Source organism: Neopelma chrysocephalum, unplaced genomic scaffold, assembly GCF_003984885.1.
Source record: "Neopelma chrysocephalum unplaced genomic scaffold, ASM398488v2 Primary Assembly neopelma1_96936, whole genome shotgun sequence".
NCBI classification, from domain to species: Eukaryota; Metazoa; Chordata; class Aves; order Passeriformes; family Pipridae; genus Neopelma; species Neopelma chrysocephalum.
In genome coordinates, this window is record NW_020925579.1 from 2,763,122 (window position 1) to 2,785,957 (window position 22,836).

At 39.5% G+C, this 22,836-nt stretch overlaps 1 long non-coding RNA gene across 1 annotated transcript in view; it reads left to right on the forward strand.

Moving 5' to 3' along the window:
• LOC113960913 overlaps window positions 1–22,836 on the forward strand; it is a 59,444-nt gene that overhangs the window by 26,837 nt on the left and 9,771 nt on the right. Inside the window, exon 2 of the long non-coding RNA XR_003532145.1 lies at window positions 2,134–2,227. This is a non-coding gene — a long non-coding RNA (uncharacterized LOC113960913). The remainder of the gene's footprint in view (window positions 1–2,133; window positions 2,228–22,836) is intronic.

A 22,836-nucleotide genomic window follows, 5' to 3' on the forward strand; every position in this document is an offset into this window, starting at 1 on the left:
TTTGTATAAAATATGTGCTCATTAAACAAGGCCTGGATTTTGTTCAGCTTGTTAGAAATGTTGTGAAAAAAGAGCTTTCTCACACTGCCTCTGGCCTTTTTAACCCTTAAAGGACCACAAGTCTGACAATCTATCAGTCACCCTCAGAGTGCAGTACACTTGCATCTCCCAGAAAAAAGGTGATTGCGCTACAGTTGGTACATTGGTAAAATTCATGCAGCCATGGAGATAAATATCTGCCACCATCAGATATCACTTATTGCAACACCTATCCCTGTGGGCTAATACAACTAACTGATAATGGGTTCGTAGGGTTTGCTCATCTTTTCAGAGCTCCCTGGCAGCAGAATGAAAAAGACACAGAACCTGACACAGAACCGGCTGACACAGAACCTGTCTGCTGACAAAAGAGCAGGGGACTTATGAAACAGTATGTGAATATCTCTCTGTGGAATGAAGTAGAAAGGTTTACACTGAAACTATACAGTATGAAGACACAAAGGGCACGAAGCCAGTTCAATTGTTCCAAGGAAAGACAATGCTAATGATTTGAGCCTCCCGTTTTTCCCCTTCCCTCCTCTAATGTCAATTGTTTCTTTTGTGAGCTCATCTATTCAGCAGAGAGTAGTTAACTTCTGCGATAAAAGCACCTGCATGAATCTCATGCTGAAAAATGCCCTGAAGCAGGACATCACTTATTCAAACAATACCTGAGGAAAATCAAGCACTCCATCCTTGTGATCAGGGCAGATTTTCTTCTGACATGCTCCTTCGGCCTTGGGTCTTTGAAGGATGAAAGACTGAGCCACCTTCCAGGCTACATGTGGCACAGAGAAATGAACCCTTACCAGACTGTCAGGCACAGCTGAAAGCACCCAAGCCTGGGCAGAAGCCATGGTACAGGGGCAATGCAGAATAGGAAGCTCCCAGATGGCTAGAAAAGGCATAAGGCCAGACTGTCAAAGACTAAAATCTAATTTATCCCTCTTGGATCCACACATTCCCTCATGCTGTCAGCAAAATGGACAAATGCAAATCACAGGCTACAAAGTGGTAGATGGCAGCCTCAGCCAAATGAGCTCTGGGGCAGGACACAGCTGTCTTACAAATGCAAATCCACTCCTTTTCTCCTGCACGTGAGGGAGATTAAGCATGGAACAAGTGCACATTCAAATATTGTGTGCACAAACACAGCTCTTGCCCTTTGAAATCCTGGCCCTGAACACCTCTAGTTTCTGCTGCGATGATTAGACCTTTGTTCTGACAGGCAGAGGAGGAGAAAGCTGAATTGTGGTTCCCAGGTCTCCAGGTGATTTCCATAGGGCAGGAAGAAGCCCATAGACTAAACAAAGCTTGGATTTGGGGTTTGGAGCTGTCATTCAAAAGCTGAAAGAAAATGGTGTGGCTCTGGAGGCATGACTGTCTTGGCCTATGAGCTGCTTGCAGGCATTTGCAGGTTGACAAAACCTCTGAATCAGAGGGAAAATGTAGCACATATACAAGATGATGTTCTAAACTGTGCATCTGGGACCACATCCAAAGTCCACTGAACTTAACAGAAACCTGGACTTCAGAGACCGTGTAATGGTATAGCAATGACACATAACTCAGCCCTACAGTCAGGGCTTTGGGCTTTCTCCAGTGCATGGTGCTGAGTTTCTTACTGCCTCAACATCTGCACTTTCAGGATTGCCTTGTGTGTGATACATGGTGTGAAATAAAGACATTGTAATTTTTAAAATTTTATTTAATTACTGCAGATTTATGATGACATGGTATTTATGACCTTGTATTTTCACAGGGGTCATGTTGTCATGTCTTAGTCTTAATGATTGCTTCATTACAGCTAAATGGGATGAGGTTGAGGGAAATGCTGGTTTTGAGCTGAGACCTACTGGGACCCGTCATGTTGTATTAAAAAATAACTAAATGCAGATCTTTCTGAAGCCATGTGTCAGACAAAAATAACATCAGAATCTCTTTTTAAGGATATGTTGGTCTCAAGATGCCTTTTACTTTCAGAGGAAGAAGATTTCCTAAATAATCAAAATGCAAAGGGGAGACCTTCATAATTGGCAACCCGAAGAGCCAGTGCAGAGGTATATCTTCTTTTCTCTCTCACGCTATTGACAGGTAACTTGAAGTAAATAGAAATGCTGAAAGAGAGGACCTAAGGAGTGCAGGGTCTCCCCATCAGTCACACAAGGGGAAGGAAGCTCTTCTGGAGGTAAGCAGCATGTAATTTTCTCTTACTTCTGCAAGTGAATGATGCTTTTCTACGAAGGAATTTTTTTTTTACTCTTATTTTCTGCTGTGGCAGTGAGTAGAATCATAGGGAGTAATTTTACTGTCAATGTGCTTGTCCCTCAAAGTAGGACTTCAAATACTTTCAAACACGTTAATAAATATGTAGGCCAAAAAAAGGAGAGAAAATATAACAATCTGTGGTTATCAAAGAGACTTCAAGAAAATTTTATTTTTTGGTTAGGTACTATAATGATCCAAGTAGTGTTAGTATGGCCATGATTGCCAAACACAAGTCAAAGTCATTTCAGCTGAGGTTCCCCCAACTTCACTTTCTGACTGCTAGCAAATCATTCTGATTTTATTTCAAATTGTAATTTGGTATCAGATAAGTGACTGGCCTAATTCCCAGCTCCCATGCACCTTTGCCCTCATTTTATTTCAAACTTTATTCTAATTGTCAATATCCTCAAAAAAGCCAGGCTAAAAATGTGTAAAAGGGTTACTTTCAGTTATCAGATGGTGTAAGATACTTATCTGTAGCTATGGCAGTTTCTGATGTTACACAGAGAAGAAAGAAAACAAACAGCCACCTGAGGGCATAACTTTTACACCAAGCATTGTGTGCCCTAGTATGGCTTAAAGATTTTCAGTAAAGTAGTTCAAAAAATTCCAAGACATGTAAATATTCTCTAGAACAATGTGATATATCTTTTTAACTCTGATTTTAAACCATTTTTGCTGAAAATAAAGACCCATGGTTCTCTACAATGAAGCGTGCCCTTACTTTTTCTTCCCTAATGAACTGACAGAGTAATGACACAGATAGTCCAGGTAACAGTAGTCCAAATATGTTAATTTTACTACAGGCAATTTCCCTGTGGGTAAAAAAAAATAAAATCTTTGAGCACTCATGCAGCCCAGAGAGAGGGAACAACTGTCTGTTATCATGCCAAGCACTTGGAACAGGTGTCATGTTAATAAACATAACTTGTGTCATGTTAATAAACATTTACAATTGCAAGAGGTTAAAGGTGGAAGGGGAGTGTGGATGATAGAGATACCTCAGGAATTTGGCTGGCAGATAACATGGAGGGCTAAGAGGTCTACAATAAGCTAAGAAAAGATACAAGTGAGAAACCTTGCAGGATGAGGAATGAGCCTGGCTAAACTGCTAGATTTGCTGCCTATCCCACTCCATCTGAGACTGAAGAGAATATTTTTCATCAGTACATCTCCCTTCATTTCACTGAACAAAGAGGTACAAAACTGCAATGTCTGTGAGACTGTTAATGGAGTCCTGATAACTGGGGCCAAAACTAAGTTACCAACAAGAGGATTTTCAGGTACTGCTGCTGCTTCCTGGCAGTGAGTAAAGGAGGATGCACAGCTCTTGTTTTGGCATCAGGCACCAGCATTGTCCCTCAGCAGAGGTTCTTCATGAAGTTAATCGGACTTAGGATATTAAGGATAAACCTTGCATAGAATAAAAGAAATTATAAAATTAGATGTCAGGAACTAATAATCATTTTTTCATGGTGGAAGTTGGTCATCAAGTTGGTCACAAGGATTTCAGATTCAGAAAAGGGATATTAGAATCTGCTGATTATATCTAAGTTATTTAGGAGGTAAAGATAAAGCCCAATGAAAAAGAACTACAGAAAGGCTTCACAATACTAAGATATTAAGCAAGAAAATGGCCAATGAAATTCAGTGTAGATAACTGTAAACAGGTGCATGTCAGAGACAAAATTTCAGCTGTACTTACACTATGAGAAGCTCTGGTGGGGCTGTTTCTATACGGTAATAGGATCTTGGTTTTCACAAAAAAAAAAAATCAGCCATTGGTCTATGTGGGTCAGAATGGCAATTTGAGTGCTTGGAATTATTTGAGAGAGAAAAAATATCAGAGTAGAAAATGCCATGGTATAACCTTTATTCTCCAATACCTTCAGTCCAGTGTAGTCTCTCAAGGACACAGAAGAAATGGAAAAGGCAAAGAGAAAAACATCAAGACTGATCAAATGCTTTTGTTCAAAGAACAATTAAATAGACTAGAGCTCTATGGGAAAGGCTACTGAGGTTGTTGTTAGTAGTTCCTAATGAGGTAATCAGTGCAATGGGAAAAAATAATAGGGAAAATGGGAAAAAAAATTCCTGCACCATTTCCTCTGTTGCAGGAATCAGGGGACGTCAAATGAGATGAGCGTGGAAAACAAAACATGAAATACCTCTGCACTGAGTGTGCAGTTAAGCTAGGGTGCTCCACAGTGGGGGCATCAGGGCAGCGTGCATGTTAAGTATGCAGAGTTTCAAGAAAGAATTGCACAAATTCAGAAGAGAAAAATCTAATGGGGCCTACTGCTTATGAAGGCCCAGGAAATTACTGAACTTCTTGTCATCAGATATTAGGAAAGTATTCAAGAGAAATACACCTCTTTCTTTAATATCTGGCATTGGACACTGCTGTAGACAGGATGTTAGGCAAGGTCAGCCTTAGTTCTGTCTTTTCTAAGTTTTTAATCGCCTTTCTATTTGCAACACAACACAAACAATGACACAGCTGCGAATGCTTTTACTCTCTCACCATCACCACCATGGTGATCCATATAGCTGCTAGCATATGAAATCTGTTCTTATGCTTGAGCTTCACTAGGACCATTTCCCAAAATAAGCCAGCATGTGATTAACTTTGGATGTAGCTGTCATTGACTTCTATAGAACTTGATTTAAAATTATTTATCTGATTAAGAATTTTGCTGAAAAAGAAAAAACAAATTATTACTTTTATGAAAGCAGCCTACCATGTTTATGTCTTTCAACTGCAAGAAATCATACCACTAAGTAATGAGAAATATGTACGGAAGCTAATAACCCTTTTTTAAAAGTTTTGATTAATCTTCTCTCTGTTCCATTTTTCAAATTGAGTTCTGTGCTTTGAATTGGCAAATGCTGACAAGCTTCTTTATAAACAACATCACATCTTTTTTTTATTTTTTATTTATTGCATAAAGACAGGAGAGGACCAAGAATATGTCTCCCTTTGTGTAGCTGGATAGTTCTTATCTAGCAAGATATTGGCTGCTGAATTAGAGGAAATATTTCATCCACAGTAAAACTGGAGAAAAGATAATGGCAAGTCTGGGTAGTCTCGGTGAAAGAAATAACAAAGATGATCACATTTCTAGACTGTTCTGTTATTTGTTCTCCTTGTGATATATTTCATCACCTTCTTTTCAATACTAGTGTTAAGCCCTTGAAGAGATGATTACGTTGTGCAAAGGATCCAAAATGGATGAAAAATTACTATGAAGTAGGGAAAGGTGAAGAATTCATGACAAATGTACTGATGTACTGATGCTAGATTCCACAACTTCGAAGGCACATTTGCTACTCTCCAGAAACTTGACTGCTTTGAGGAGTTAAATCAGAAAAGCCAAGCGTTATAGGTAGTTTGCACAGGCAAGATATGAGATCCCCCTGTCTATAGGTGACAAACACTTCACAGAAAGCTAGAACCTCAAATTTCTCTCGATTGTCTCATGGGATAAGATGGCCATACAAGGCTTCTCCTCAGCCTGTCTGGACAAGACAATCCAGCCCCAGAAAAGTTTTCATCCCAGGAAAATGAAAGTGTTGAGGCAGGGATGTGGTTCAGCCTCTGAACTGCAGTAGTACTAATTGCTTATTTCTTACATGACACCATAACAAAAGTAGGCCTATCTTTGGGTTTGTGATGGTGGAGCAGAAGAGTCTGCATGTTCTTTCAATCTCTTCTGCACCTCTGCAATCCAATTCCTTCTCATGCCACTCTTAAGAGACAGAGGAGTGAAGTTATTTAAGTTTTGAAAAAATTATTTGAAATGTTAAGCAGACTGCTTAAGCTTACAGGCCAGCATGCTTCTGGCAACATGCAATCTCTTCATTTCCAGTTCTGGGTTTTCATCACAAAATCTTCCACCAGAACCAGAGTTCAGCCTCTAGGTACTTCTCCAGAGATCCAGTCAAACCTTCCTATGAATGCAGAGTGGCTGCACGCAACCCACACGTGTGAAGAAGAAAGCAGGGATCAGAAATTTATTTATTTTTGTCAAAAATGAATGACTGGAACCTCAAGTACACTTCCACTCTGAGGAATATATTACAATAGAGTTCACTATGTCTCTATATAAACATGGTATTCAAGTCTTTTCTCCAGTTTAATCAGGGTAGAGCCATGTCCACTGCAATCTTTTGAGGCACATCCTTTGCTCTTTGTTCTTTTGGTTGGCAAATCATGGCATTGCACTAGGACTCATCGAGGTTTTCTGACCTCCAAATACATGACCCAGAGAGACCTTCTAAGCTTTTCACTCTCATGGTAGGACTTCCTTTCTTAACCATGTCTGCCTTGTCCCTGCATGTGTCAGGCACTCATTATAGTTCAAGCTGTGCTGCAGACATCTGTATTCTGCATCCGGGAATGTGTGACAAATGCCTGCAAACAGGTAAGTATCTTCTAGGACTCTCCTGCTTAGCAGCTACTGTGGGGCAACAGTGAACAACAGGTCCTGACAAAACACACATATCATCACATCTACTCTTATGCTTCATTACAAGCCACACCAGACAGGCTTTGTGCACAAAAATAGTTCAACATCTACTCATAATCACTGGCAGCCCTGGGATCCAGTATGTTTTCAGTTTAACTCCCAGCATGTCTCTTTTTCCTTATTCTCTCAGGGAGATGAGACTGGATTTTTTCTAGAACACCCACCTACCTTGTATGAGCCTGGACCCAACTACCACACAGCAAAATAGAATCTGTGTGGTGAGGCCCATGCAGTTTCCCCAGTCAGAAAGTCAGATTGCCTAAGAAACTTCTCAGGAAGGGTTGCTCCACTGCTGGGATGAGCACATCTGCTCAGATTCATGGGCTCTGAGTCCCCTGCCTTGTGACCCGGTCGACCTGTGGCAGGGGCATCCAGGCTTTCTGGTCCACTCTTGCCTGTACAGCACAGGATCAACACCCTTCTCACACCCTGGGCTATGAATCTGAAATGGCACTAGAGGTGCCCACAGTTACTGTGTGGGCTGAGCTCTCAGCTGCCTCTTCTCTGTGTGTGCTCTGCAGTCACAGTGTGTCTCTCACCTCTTATGTGGACATTCACAAACCAGTAATCATGCAGCTGTCATGCTTATACTCTCTCAAATATCTATGCAACACAGTGCCATCCCACACAAAGAGTCCTGCCCCTCCTTTTTGCTCTTCGGTTGTCTCTTTCACCCCACTACTTCCACTGTTTCAGATCTGAGCCCTGTCCTTGTTTTCTGACTCAAACTCCCTTCTTTGTCACTTAAAACCTGTGGCACCGAGTATTTCAGGTGGAGATGAGTTTATGGCCTCGGGTATGCAACAAGACTGCAAAATAATTGCAGCCTCCCCAAACATGTTATGACTGGATCTCCTCATTTGATCGTTTGTGCAAACCCAAAGATAGGAGCTCAACATCTGCTGCTCCTTGCTATTATTATTATCATTATTGTTGTTATTATTATTATAATATTGACTGGTGCAGTGAGAGACTGTGGAAGTGCCTGATTGGTTTGACCAAACTTCTCTGACAGATGTTTTCCAGTTGTGAAAGGAGTTGTCATTTATAAAAACCAAGAACTTTTTAATGTGCTCAAACACTGGAAAGAACATCATAGTTTAGTGGTGATTTTCATATTTTGAAAGGTAAATTTCTAGCAAGGATATATAGTAATTATATTTGTACTTGTTTAAATTAAAATCCAGCTCTATTGGGTGCTGTTAGTTCATTTACCTTCTATCATTGTTCTGAGCATCTTCAAAATCATAAAATGAGACATCTCAACTGATGGCAGAGAAGCGGTTAGTAGAAGCAAAGTACCAGAAACCCACTAACTCATTAATCAGTTATTAAAGTGACTTTGTCAGACCATAAATTGCAGCTATCGCATTTCCCTATAAACAGACTTCCCTACTCTGTTACTAGGGGCTGACATCTGGGACATTGTGCTGGTTTAAAAGTTAACCAGCAAGGCAAAATGAACTCAATTCAAAAGAGAGATTTATAAGTCAGAATAACAATTTATTAAAATAATGCAATAAGTACAAGTATACAGACAGACAATTGGTTTTAACCCACAAAACCCAAATGTACAAACCCAGCACCCTGGGGTATGAACAAAAGTGGTGTACCTTGGCCCACCCCCCGAGTCCAAAGCAAAGGGAGAGGGGATAAAACCTGCTGGTGGGAGAGCTGCTGCAGTCTGGTCAGAAGTGGTGATTGCAGTCCAGTTGAGGGTGGTGGTCTCAGCCTGGTTGGGAGCAGCGGTGGTCTGCTGTCTTCCTCTGGGTCCCACGAGAGAGAGCTCCAAGGCTCTGAAACTCCCAGTTATATACTCTCCAGTTCAGGCGGGAGTGCTCAGTCCCTCCCTCAGAGTAGGGAATTCCATAAAAGGGCATGCGGATGCTCAGTCCCTCTTATCAGAGCGGGGAATTCCATATAAGGATATCAGAGCAGGGAATTCCATAAAAGGGTACAGGAACATCTTCCCACCTTGCAGGCCTCTACTGACAGCAGTTTTTGGGAAATGGCATGGAGGCTATAGAATACACAGTTTTGGGTTACACCCATCCAGGGATGAATTGGTCCCAGCCGTTCTAACCAGGACAGACATGTTTGACACATCACAAAATGGATTACATGTATAATTTCTTTGAGATAAACCAGAATAGATGAGGTAAAGTAAGAAACCAAAGGTGGTTTTGGTCCTCTGTTTCCCATACTTCCTACAGCTTTCTATCTCTTTTGGGAGACTCTGAATGCCAGAAAGTTCCTCTGCTTATTTATTCCAGTTGCACTCAAGCGCACAAATCATTATGGGCAAATTTCTTCTCTTTCTTTTAGCAAAAGGAAAGTCACGCTGAAGTTCTGACTCTGATGAACACAATATTTACTCTATTTACATCAGGAAGGGAATGACTGGATATTCACTTACTGACAGTGAGACCTACTTCCAAGCAGCCTTCTCTTCTTGCTTTCTCTTTTCTCATGTCTGCCCTCTTATAATAATTATAATAATATATAATAATAATGGCCCATCTTCATGAACGAGATTTTGGGGAAAGGTCTTTTTACCTTTCCAGCCTGCGCAATGGATTTTTTAGGTGAGACACAGCCTGCGCTGAACTGAGCCCACCCTTTAATCCTAAGGTTCATCTGCCGGGGCCAAGCAAGCTTGGACAATGGCAGTGAGGTCCTCAGGACGTAGGTTTGTTTAGAGTGTCCTTCTCATAGATGGATGGCCACACAGGGCTAACGACCTCCATCAGGCCAGGAGACCGGGGAATTGAACCCGTGGTCACACCAGTGAAAGTCCTGCACGCTAACCACTAGGCCACCAGGGGTCTCCTGCCCTCTTACCACACAATGTTTTATCCCTCTCTACTGAGATCACCTCTGTACGTCCAGATATGGACCAAAATCTCTTCTGACAGTCTTGGAGCAATAACAATGTACTGGATTGAGATTGTTTCCTTATGACAAATGAAATGAAAATGCTAGTTACAGTGATACAGATCTGAGCAGCTTTTGGATGCAAGAGGGTTTTAAAACCTCATGTTTTAAATCCTGATTCCAGTGTTTGTGCTTGAGTTTCAAAATACAAATTGTTCATGTATTGCAGAGCAAATAAAAACAAAAGAGTAGTCCTATGCGAATTTGACTGTGGAGCCATTGTTTTTCAAATTATCATTTTCTCCTACTTCTGCCTGTACAGAATTTTTAGCTTTGAATTTTGTTTTGTGCTTTATGTTGAGCAAGACAAAAATCAAAGTACAGTTCAGATACAGCCACAAAAGAGTTCACAAAGCTGGTGAAATACAATTTTGCAGGGTCTCCAGCAGAATACCACAAGTAGGTTCCACATTCAGAGACACTGGATGCAACTTTGCTTTGTAGATTTGCAAACCTGTGACTAATCAAAATTCATTTATGGAGTGCATTGCAAAATCTGAAGCCAAATGTGTTTTGCGTCATTTACGGTTTATTGGGTACATTTAGCTTGAAAGCACATATTTTTTTACTCTCCTTATTGGGCAATGTTTGCACACAAAAATTCCTAAAGCAACCCACAAATTGTCTTTAAAATATTCATTCTCCATGTACCTGAACATTTTAAATTTATAAATATGAACTTATCAAGGTGTGTAACACTGCTTTTCCTAAGATACATGCAGGTATCTACACTTGAGATACTCCATGCAGTCACATAAGATTTCTGGTGATAACTAAATGTTCACAATAGGGTAAGCAATTAAAGAATTCAGTAATATATTGTTTTCTTATACTATTTGTCATGGAGATATTCATCTGCAAAAAAAAGACAGTAAAAAATTGATTTTTGTAATTTAATAGGCTAACTTTATATCAGCTAAAGAACAGCAATGTATTCTGAAGCTCACTTAGAAATGTGCACGTGTATTTTAAATGCATAGTCCCAAGAATACAGAAGCTAACGTCTTTTGTATCATCCTGAATGAATTTTAAATGGACAGATTTTTAGAAAAACACATTGAAACAGAAAAAGTATTTTATGCATTTGAAAATCCACAAAGCAGATCTGTTTGGGCTTTTCCATACAGCAGGTAAATCCATCATTTTTCAAAACTCTGTTCCCACCATGGGTGATTTCACTGCAAAACTATGGGTTTATTACATTTCTGAAATTCCTGTTGCCAGTGTCAACTAGAGAATGTTTAATATCATACCTGACAGAAATACAGGAATATAAAAAGCATTTATCAGTTATGTTAGAAGCCCTTGAATTGCATTTCTGCTTCACTCTTTTGTTTATCACGGTTTTGTCTCAAGAACTGCTCTTCTCAGTTAAGAGACGGCCCAATAACTACAGTAAGAAACATATCTTGAATTACTTATATTATTGAAAACATTGTAGCCTACTGTCCCTAGAGAGAAGAGCTGCACACTCACATGCAGGGAACAGAATCAAGGACCTGCTGTTTCCTAGGATTCATATGCCAGTAAAATCCAGGGGTTTTTTCCAAGCTTGTGATAAACTTGGTTGCTGTATAGCTCTTTGAAGGAAGAAAGGGATCATAACTGAAGCATGATTGGAATTTATTTCATCCAGCACAACCCAAGCAACAGCTCAGGTTTGGTCTCACACTTGGGCATTGATCAATACCTTATGCCAACATACTAACCCATTAATCAACACAGAAGGAGCCAATATTATACCAAAAAAAGCTCCAGTAAGACTCTTAATTTCACAAATAAATCCCACACCCTCTCATTTCAGAAAATAAATGTTTTATATGGTAACTACTACATATAAAGTAAGTACTACAAGAAGAGCAAATCTCTGTACAAATCTCATAAAATGTGTCCATTTTATGAAGTATGCTGTTAAGCCCAAATAGGGTGGACTAAATGGATAAACTAAAAATCTGTTTCACCTGTGGAATCTGCTTATAATTATAAAATCCTTAATTTAAATGTTAGAACTATTTGGTAGGATTTGTTAGTGAATGTATACTTTGAGAAATCTTTGCTTAACTGAGGTTTTATTAAGAAAATATTTATTAATGGCATTATTATTTGAAAGTCAGCAGCTTAGAATAGCTCTCCTGTCTCTGATGAATAGTATGGGGCTAGTGATACCTTTTCACAGGTTTAGTTTATTTGTGTGATATTATTTATGTGAAAGAAGCCTTTGCTACAGAGTTTTCTCCTGATTTATACCAGTCTCTTTTTTCCCTATACTCTGTCTCTTGCTGATAAATTTACTTGGGTTCACAAAGTAAACAGAATTTCAGAGCCAAAAAGTGATTTCTGCTACTTTCATATCATACAGGAGGATGGTATGTCTCTAAAGCACTGATTGTTCTGTTTCTGTCCATAGAAAGTACACTTAGGAAGCTGAATTTTCTTCTGTGCATTCATGTACAATGCAATGCTACATATAAAACTGCATTAATTTTTAATTTTTCCACTATAGTGTAATTTCCAGAAGAGCATAGGGACAATGAAAAATGATATGTCTTGAAAATATTAATTGCACACATTTCTTGTAAAGATAAACTATAAATTTTAGAAATATTCCTAGCTACATGCAAGTCTTGTAAAGCTATATATAGCTTTCAGATTTTGACTGGTGATCAGAAAGCACATGATATTGTGCCTGGGCGCCAAGTTCACTCTTGGGATCCTGTAACATCTTTGTGAACTTCTGGGGACAAGACTGACTATTCTTCAATCAGATATCAAGAAAGAGATATATATGTGTTTACTGATCCTCTTCATTCAGTCTGGAGTCTGGGCTTCAGTATTCTTTATATCATTTGTAAAGCTAGATACAAAATGCAAAACAAAAAATTGTTAGTAAGGCTTCTGCCAAATAATTTTTGGACTAGAATGCAGCACAGTTAAAATGCATTCCTGGGAGACTGCAGGTGTGTTATACTCAGCTGAATACATAGCTTTCCCTGTGTATTTCTTTTTGTCTGTAGCCAAGCTGGGGCTTACTGAAGAAAGAAGTAAGGAAAGCTCATCAGGGACTGATCATGGACTATCTGGAAGAAGTGCTCCTTTTGTGTTCTCTTCTTATATCTCAGTGACCTTCCCTCTCCATGAAGAAAAAGAATCATGTCTACCTTACTGGCTGTTTTTTTGGGAAAAGAGCAGCATACTGCTTGGGTTAAAATGCCTCATGTTATGTACTGACTGTGCTGCAGGAGAGTCTTTTGGAAATCAGAAACAAATAACAAAATTTGTCACTGCTTTACTCAAGATGGAAACGAGCAAGTTGCTAGAGAACATGCAGGTTTCCAGTAGACAATCAGAAAAAAATGGGGGTCTTTACATAAAACCACCTATACATAGGTAGAATCTGACAGTTTCGTTCTGTACAAATGAGCTCCCCATTGCTCTGAAACTTTTCTTCTCATTTATCCAACAGACTGCAAAGGAAAATACCACGGAAAAAGACTGTAGATGAATTAAACTCTCGCAGGGTTTTCCAGGCTCTACCCTTTCTTTCCTTCTGGACATTCATCCTCCTGGATCACTGCGGGCTCAAGAGGAAATTGCATAGCTCTTGCCTAGGACGGGGGACTGGAGAAGCACGTGGAGGTTGGTCATTGCAAGAATGCCAAGAGACCATGATAATGGCACCAGGATTTTCCTTGAAACCAACCAAAGGAGACAAGAAATGGCCAACACCCACAAAAAGATAATATCCCTTCAATGATGTAAATAATAGATTTACTTTTTAAAATATTTGCTGCTGGAATGCACCTTTACAAAGTGGGTGCCTGCTTAACAGTGTCTCCCTGCCCCTGCTCTATATGCTTCACTGCTTCATTTATGAAGAATTTACATTTATGACATAATTATTTTAAATTATTTGAGTTCTTTTATGTCTAAATCTGCACATTTTCAAAATAACTCTTTCCATTAAAATTTATAAAGCAAAAAAATGCAATATATTTTGGGCATTAGATCAGAAGACTTTAGGTGTTTTTTCATGTCACCTCTTAAGGGGAGTACACATTAAATTGCACTTTGCATGGCAAAATAAGTACAGCTTCTCATCATCACTGGCTGTCAAAAAAACTTAGTTTTCTAGTGGGACACACAATCTTTTGCTGGATGGTGCTCTGAAAGCAATCTAGATGTTTCTCCATTAAATAATTGTGAACACAAGGAATATTCCTCCTATTGCCCTTAAGTAAGTCCCTGAATGAGCTCCTGAAAAATTTGGGCTGAAGATTGCTTTCCGATTTGTAACAGATTGGTGTTTTTTAAAAGTGTGTTGTGTGTGCGCCTGCATTGTATGTATGTGGGGGTGGGTGTGTGCATGCAAGCAGAGATACAAAGCATCCTCATGGTCAAACATCAGTCAAATGGAATATAGTCTGTGTTTTGGCTTAGATTGGCAAAGAGGAAATTGAATACTTCAAAGGATTGTTAGAACATTCTAAAAATTGGAACATTTAAATGAGAATAGGAAAAACATGAAGCAGGAGAGGAAGATGAAAGAGAAAGGCATGCATGTAAAACTAAACACAACAGATAAGTGTCCTGCTTTCAGACTTTTAGTAAACAGTGACTGCCAAGCTTGGTCTTGAATGACTGCCAAATGTGATGATTTTAAGACATGCAAGACATTATAACCCAAGAAACACCTCAGATGAGTAACTTAGCACTATTCTCAAGCTCTCCCTTTCTCCTTCTAATGCTAGCTTTAATGTATTTCTTTTATATATGGACACTTTTTCTACTACACACTCACCTCCCTTCCTAATTTTCATAAGACAGAGTTTTGCTTCAAAATCCACAACTGTGTTAGGTCAGGGGTTTTTTTGCTGTCTACTAAGCAGAAATTTTTGGTTTGTTAGCAAGAAGAGTTAATTTTTTTCCCCTCCTTTCTTTTAAATGGCCATGAAGGTAATCTGGAATGCTTTAAGATCTTGAAAAGATCTGTAGCTAGGATCCATAAAATTGACTCCAAAAGTTACTCTAGAACCTTTGGAATAAAATGTTTTAACAAGCATAGACAAGGCTGAGTATGCTTTTAATATGCAGTAGATAGTTGATAGGAAAGTTAAAGCTTTAATTTGCCCTCAAACTTACTGGGTTAATATCTGCCAAAATAAAACCTTGGCGTGCCAGAAAATGCTCGGAAAACAAAGACTCCTGTGTCCTAGAGACTCTGAAAGAGGCCTTAGTTTTGAGAGGTTTCTTCAGACCTGAAGCACCTTTCCCTCTTACCTGCTAGCACTTTCTTTGAGGATGGGATGTAAGCTTGTGCTTCTGTTAAACAGCCCTCAGTCCAATTTCTAAAGTAGGACTGGAGAGGCCTTAAGGTCAAATCCCATTTTAATTAACTGGAGTGATTCTCAGCTTTTATCTAAACACTCATATCTTTTGACCTGAGTTCCAAACAGGAACAGTAGCTTCTCAAAGAAGCTACATCCAGTATACTTCAGACTCTTTAGAACATTATTGCACATAGTTTTGTGTTACTGTTCTTAGTTTAGCATGCTTTTCACACCTTTTTACAGCTGGTTGAACTATTTTTCTTGGAAACTAATTATCTAGGAAACATTTCTGTGGATGGTTCGTTCTCAAAGTGAACCTGTATTTTTGTAAATATCATAATAATTTCCACGTTTTTCTGGATGACTTAATAAAAAGTTAGTCTTCAAGTTGCTGATACATTGTTCATATCAACTATTATGTTTGTTCTCTATTCATAGTTCTTAAAACACCTTACTTTTATGGTTTTTGAAATTTTGTTTTCTCAAGCATGAAAACAACTGTAACAAATCATGGCAGTGTACTCATGGCTACTAGCCTTTCTTGAAGGCAAATAGAGCTCCACTCCTTCCATTCAAATAGGAATCCCTTCACTTGCTAATAGCAAGTTGTACAGGGGGAATAATGTGTTCCAGCCAATTATCCAAGCCTGTTTTGGTTTTGCACTCCTTTGCTTAAAAGACAATGAGACTGCAACCAGACAACAAAGCTTAGATACCATCTGCAGTCATTTTGGAAATGTCAGCTATTTTAGCAGTTGGGTTTTTTGGATCTCTTGCTACAATGAAGAAGAAATTTTTATGGATTTTACAAGGAGTTACTCCCTTCATCCAGTGTCTTGTGCCAAGGTGTGGTAAATGAAGTCTTGAATTTTAGATAGTTTTTCTAAAGCTATTGGGTCCCACTTGGCTGAGGTGGTCTTCATTGTGCTACCACTACACTTTCCCTGTCACTGAGTCAGTGGTGCCATCAGCAGCTGGATCAGATGACTGGGACTATAGCATACATTTTGACTACATGAAGCAGATGCTCTTCTTTATTTAACATTGATTTAAAATCAATCTGACTTCTAAGTCTTACCATCTGCAAAACACATAGGCTCAGGAAGTATGGCAGGAATTTTGACTAAGTACATGTTTTCCTTCCCTCTTCTTTTAAAAGTATGAGCAAAATATGAGGAAAATGACACCCAAACTTCCATGGTGTGTGAAGGTTTTGAAATGCTCAGCCAATTTTTTTTCTTTTTTTTTTCTTTTCTTCAGCCATAGTATATTATTTCTTACATCTGGGTTCCAGGAGAAACAGGAAGCTGATGAGTCAAATGTCCACAGGGATTGCCCTTATGGATGTTTCAAAGATGTTGGCAAGAATGACGTAAATCACATCAGACCTCAGCTTTTGAGGCTTTGGTAAAGAATGCACCACTGAAAAGGCTTCAGAGAGGAGGAAGGCCCCTGGCAGGGAGATGGTAATTGCCATATCAAGTGTGCTATAGTCAGAGTTGCCTGAAGTCCACTCTAACCGCAGCTAGCAGTCCTTAAACACATTCCCCTTACAGAAATACAACCATCTTCCTCAGTGACTCCATTAATGGGTTGGAAAAAGGTTGTGGAGAAAATATTTGATCTTCCAAGCTCAGCACAATTTTGAGATAGTTATTCTTATCTTCCTGAATGGGAAAAGACAGTTTTAAGAGGGAGTGCAATTTCTGCTGTGCTGTATTTGCTGATCTAGCTACTGACACTATTTGAAGGAATTTTGCTGCATCTTCCTGAGTGGGTGCTAGTCTAGCTGAAGAATGGAAAACTGCATGAACTAAACTGGGATTTTGTTACAGGCCCAGTTAAAAACCCACTCACAAATGAATTTCCCTTGGACAATTCTCTTACTCCATTGCAGCCAGTACTATGTGTGTATTACACTATAATTTCTATCATGTATTACAGAATAATTAAAAGTCAATTAAAACCAACTTTCCCAGCAGTTTAGTTGACACTTGCACTGCATAAACAGGAAACTTTGAACTGCATAGTGAAGAATACTCAGTATAAAAGCTAACATGACCTAGCTAATTTATGAAAAAACTGTCATGAGCAGAATTTTTGTACCTTATAGTAAAAATGATCTATTTATGACTCATAGTTAAATTCAGTAAATTAGGTAAATATTAGGTTAAATAGTAAGATCATGCTTAGTTTGAGTAGTTTTGGCTTTGGACAGCCAAGTGAAGGATAGTTTATATAAGCTCGTGTAATAAAACCACCATTTAATAGAGGAGAAAGAAGAGTAGAATAACTCAGTTGTCCCATTAGAGGTGACCAAAGTTTGGAGATTCATGATTTCATTCATAGACTCAGTAAAATATGCCTTGAACATATCAAATTCCAGGTCTGATGCACATGATTCTAGGATCAGCACCTGAAAATAATGAAGTATATGGCTTCATCTTTCTTTCCCTTTCTACAACAAAAAGTAGAGAAGCTAGAAGTCTGGGTGAATAAGAGTCAGATATATCAATTAATTTAGGAGGAAGCTGTTTTGCATTAAAAATATGACAAATCCCAAATGATGGATGTTTTTGGGTTTATTAAAAACAGCAAAGGTGGAAACCCAGCTTGATTTGTCTTTCACTACTTTAAAATTAAAATCACACAATTTTTTTTTTTTTAGGTATTTGAGTCATGTCTTACTCTTTACAATTGTTTGGGCTTTTTTGGTTTTTTTTTCTCTCTTGTATAATGGCATTATAAATGATAGGGAAATACTGTTTTTGTAAAACTGCAATATAATATAAAATTTTGAAAATATAGTATACAGTTAAAATAAAAGAAGAAAGCATAAAATCAACAGAGAACCTGTCTACAGACATGTTTTCCCATATGCATGCAACAGATAAAAAACATAATAAATTCATTCATCTACACCCACTTTAAATATCTGAGTTGATCAGCAGTTTCACTGATGTGCGGCCAGACTTTGAAGTCTATCTTAGCTCTCTGGAATTCAACCAGTCACTTTCCAGACCATGTAATGCATTGCAGATCTTTCCACATTATGTATTCCAGATGGCCATATTCTTTGTGCATTTTGCCCTTCTTATTTAGGTTACTGGGGTAATTTGGGAATAAAACTTGCATGCTACAAAGTGACAACTGACATATTGTTGTGGTATCATGCTGCTTAGATACTGATGATGGACTGTAATTAATGTTTATGAAGTTTGAGTTTGTTGTTTTTTCTCCTCTCTTTCAATCACTTTTATGCCTCTGGAGATTCTTCATGCATCAGATGTAAGGCTTGAGTTTCAGAGGTGCAAGCACACAAAACTTTACATGAAATTCCTCATAGCTGGAAAAACTTAGCACCTTTTGTGGATCAAGCTGCTGGTGAAGGCAAGTTTCTCCTAGGATTTCTGCAATAAGGAAAGCAGCCCATAAATTTAATTAGCTGAGGCCACTAAGCTTACTTTAGGGACCAGATTATCTATATCATTGCAACCTTCTGCCTACGGTTGCATTTAATCATTCTCACAGGCCTCAGCAAGATCTTATCCACTGCCACCCTGAAAATAGCAGATAGGTAGCCAAGTAATATATGGCTCTTGATCTCCTCAAAGGCTCTGAGAGCATACTACATCTTGGGAGATACCTTTTTGCTGTTTGTGACTCAGACTTCAAGATGGATCTTCATCTTCCACTTCATACTGTCTGTCCTAATACACAGACCTGGAACAAAGCCTTGAATTTCCTAGGCTACATTACTCTCACCTCCCTGCCCTCACTTTGCAATAATCTCTCATTCCTTCCTTGAATCTAATAAGTCAGGAGAAGCTGGAACCCATTTGGAAAAAATGTAACTCCAGAAACCACTACTTGTTGCATGTTTACTACAGTAAAAGAAAAAAAAGGCACAGAAAACTGCCAAAAGCCTTAGAGAACATAGATCCAAAACCTGCAAATACTTAGGTAAAAGCACAGGCAAAAATGTCAAATGTTGGCAAAATTCGGGCTATTAATGCTATTAGAAAAAAACATTGTGGAATACCATCTAAACATAATATCATAAGTTTTGTTCAGTAGACAGATGAAAATTTCATCAGCATAGACAAATAACTTTTGTTTTTTCCAATGCAGTGGCTCATACAGTATCTGTCTTTAAGAAAAAATATTTCTGCTTTAAGAGCTAGTTAATTGAAATAACTTGTTTTATATTGCTACTCTGCTAATGCCATCTGAAAATGCAGATATGGCTGAAAAAATAGATTTTTCTTCAAAAGGATATTCTTTGCACCAGTGACCTACTATGTCCACCAAAACCTGTGTTACCACTGAAGAAGTATGATGTGCAAGCTTGAAATGGGACATGGGGTAAGAGCAGATTTGTCAGGGACACCAGAATCCATACTGTTTTCAGTCTTTCATCATTATTAGCTTCCTGGCACAGCAAATGTCATTTGAGTTGCAAAGGCAAAAGTATTGAAAAAGGAATATTGTCTGACACCACAATGAAATAACGGAAATCTCTGCTTCCCTCCCTGCCTGTGACTGTGGTCCAGTCCCAGAAATGGCACTATCTGAAACAGGTATTTTGTGAGTATAGCCTGATGCTCTTTACTAAGATAGGAGTAGTACATCTCTCCAAATGTGATTTTCGCCTAATGCTGGAGACATTCCCCAGCGCTATCTCAGATGCCCCATGGCTGCTTTCCTGGCCTCCCACAGTGTTACTGTGAGAGCCAAGTGCCCACTAGTGCTCCAATTTTCAGGAGGAATCTGGGGAAAGGTGCTGGCATTACTAAGGCTATTGGGTGTCCCACAGGAGTAATGACTGCTTGACTATTTGTCCTATGGTTTTCTTGAGTTCCCAGACAGTCTCCCACACTCTCTAAAAAGGCATTTTCTTCAGTGCTCTACCTGCTCCTCTGGTATGTACCAGGGGAAAGAGATTCTATAACTGCATTTGTTATTTCTATAACTGTATTTTGACTACAGTCAAATTTCATCCTAGACAGTGTGCTTTGTGTACAGATATTGTATGAGTTTCCTTAGCTGTTGCATTTGCAAATAAGTTCTTCTGTGTTTATTCAGGTTCCTTCTGGAGTTCTTCTTATTTTCCTATGTTCACAAGGAGCACTTCAAACCAGAAGAAATTAGGAACTCTCTGAATGTGGCGATAAAATAACAAAGCCCTTCCCAGTACATTTCAATAGGTCGGTGGGGGTTTTGCCAGCACCCGTGACTGACCAGCTGTTAGCAGGGAAGAAAGCCATGAAGCTGAAGAGTGCTTATTCCATGTTCTTTCACAAATCTTCACACTCAGAATAACACCGTTCAATCCACAGACACCAACTTTTATTTTCTGCCTTTGCTTACCAAACAGGAAATGAAGGTATTTTCATATTTGTTGCAGGGTCTAACATCAAATAAATGTACAGCTTCCTGCTTCAAAAGAGGGAACTGCACTCATTGCCACAATATGCACGAATCCTCAAAATATCTTCTTACTCCCTCATTTGAGTAAATGTTAATTTTTTATTTTAATTCCTGAGAGATGTGGCTCTTCAGCATTTCTCTGTTCTACGACACTGTTGCTCAGTTTGGTGTTTTGGGGATGAAAAAATTCTTCAGCAATTTTTCTTACAGACTGCCTCTTATCCCCATCGTTGTGAGAAAAATATTGGAGGTAGCTACTTAGCTTAGCTTCTGCAATTCTTATACTACTCATGCTTTTATTTTTAATATCATTATGTCCCCAAGGTGTATCGGCATGCAGTTGCATTTTGTGTGGAGATCCTTACACTTGCCCTGACTTTGTTTTTTCAGCCCAATACATGGGTTGAAAACCAACACAGTTTTTCTCATGAACACAGCAGATTTATTTTCCTAATGCCAGAGCTGTCTCTGACTCCAGGATACTGCCAGTCATCAGTGGGTGCATATCAGCAGTGTTTCTGTGCCCCTTCTCTTTGGCCACTTGCCTTAAGGGCTGAATGAATCGCATTCATTTTCACTCCTGATTTAAGAAACAAATTGAGCTACTAAATTAAGTGTTAGGAATTCAGACCTAAGGGACTGGATACCTTCTTCAGTATGGCACCAGAGACTACATGTGAGCAAAAGGAAACAAAACAGTACAAATTACTTTTTTCCTTATTTGCTTATATGTATTTTTGCATTATTACCACCAGAATAACCAAGCTGAGAATGAATTCAAAGTTCTGAGTGATGAGGCAAAATAATCAACATGGTAACATCTCTCCCATTGTACAGTTGATTGAGTCAAAATCAGAGAACCACAGAATCACAGAATATGCCGAGTCGGAAGGGACCCACAGGGATCATCAAGTACAACTCTGGCCCTGCCCAGGACCATTTGCAAGAGTCACATCATGTACCTGAGAGTATCATCCAAACTCTCCTTGAACTCTGCCAGGCTTGGTGCTGTGACCACTGCCCTGGGGAGCCTGTTCCAGTGTCCAACCACCCTCTAGGTGAAGACCCTTTTCCTAATATGTAACTTAAACCTCCCCTGACACAACTTCAGGCCATTCCCTCGGGTCCTGTCACTGATCACCACAGAGAAGTACCTGCCCCTCCTCTTCCCCTCACAAGGAAGTTGTAGACTGCAATGAGGTCTCCCCTCAGTCTCCTCCAGGTTGAACACACCAAGTGACCTCAGCTGCTTCTCATACGGCTTCCCCTCAAGGCCCTTCACCATCGTTAGTGCTCTCCTTTGGATGCTCTCTAAGAGCTTAATATCTTTCTTATATTGCAGTGACCAAAACTGCACACAATATTCCAGGTGAGGCCTCACCAGTACAGAGCAGAGTGGGACAATCCCCTCCCTCGACTGGCTGGCGATGCTTTGCCTGATGCCCCCAAGGACACAGTTGGCCCTCCTGGCTGCCAGGGCACTGTTGACTCCTATTCAACTTGCCATCGACCAGGACCCCCAGGTCCCTTTCCATGGTACTGCTTTGCAGCATCTCATTCCTCAGTCTGTCTGTACATCCCGGGTTGCCCCATCCCAGGTGCAGAATCCGGCACTTTTCCTTGTTGAACTTCATCTGGTTGGCGATTGCCCAGTCCTCTACTCTGTTGAGGTCTCTCAGTTGGCTGATCAAACCTGGCAGCTGATCCACTGTCATTTGGCCTGTGAGTACTGTCTTCAACCCTGGCAAGTCAGCAGCCCATTCACAACCATGTGGCTGTCATTAGTTGAATTCAATGGGTTTCACTATCAGGAGATATGCAGAGGTACAGTGACAATGGTGACACTGTATTACAATTTGGTCATACCATAGAGGTATGTCTCCAGAGGAGCAGAACAACAGTTCTTCTCTAGAGACACTGCTCAACAAGAATATTTGTCACAGCTTTGACCAGGAAAAGGAATGATTTCCACCTATGCCCTAGAAAGGTCTAGCCTCTGATATTTGTTTCCATGTTGCAGTCTCTGTTGTAGATGAAATCTTTCGAGGACCCTGCTAGATGTTGGCAGCCTGTCTGCAGCTTCTGGACACTTTTCAAGATGTCTACCCATAAGGGAATGTGCTATTTTGGAGGAGAGCATGTGAGCCTGCACACCTTCTTCCCCAGCATCACCAAGGGATGAGACAGGCTATATCACTGCCTCATCTTCTTAGTGCTCATATATTGATAATAATGTTGCACGCAAATTTTTCTAATGCCTTGCTTGAGGCCTTGCTGGTAATGCCTGCCTTCTCACTCTCCTCTGGCAA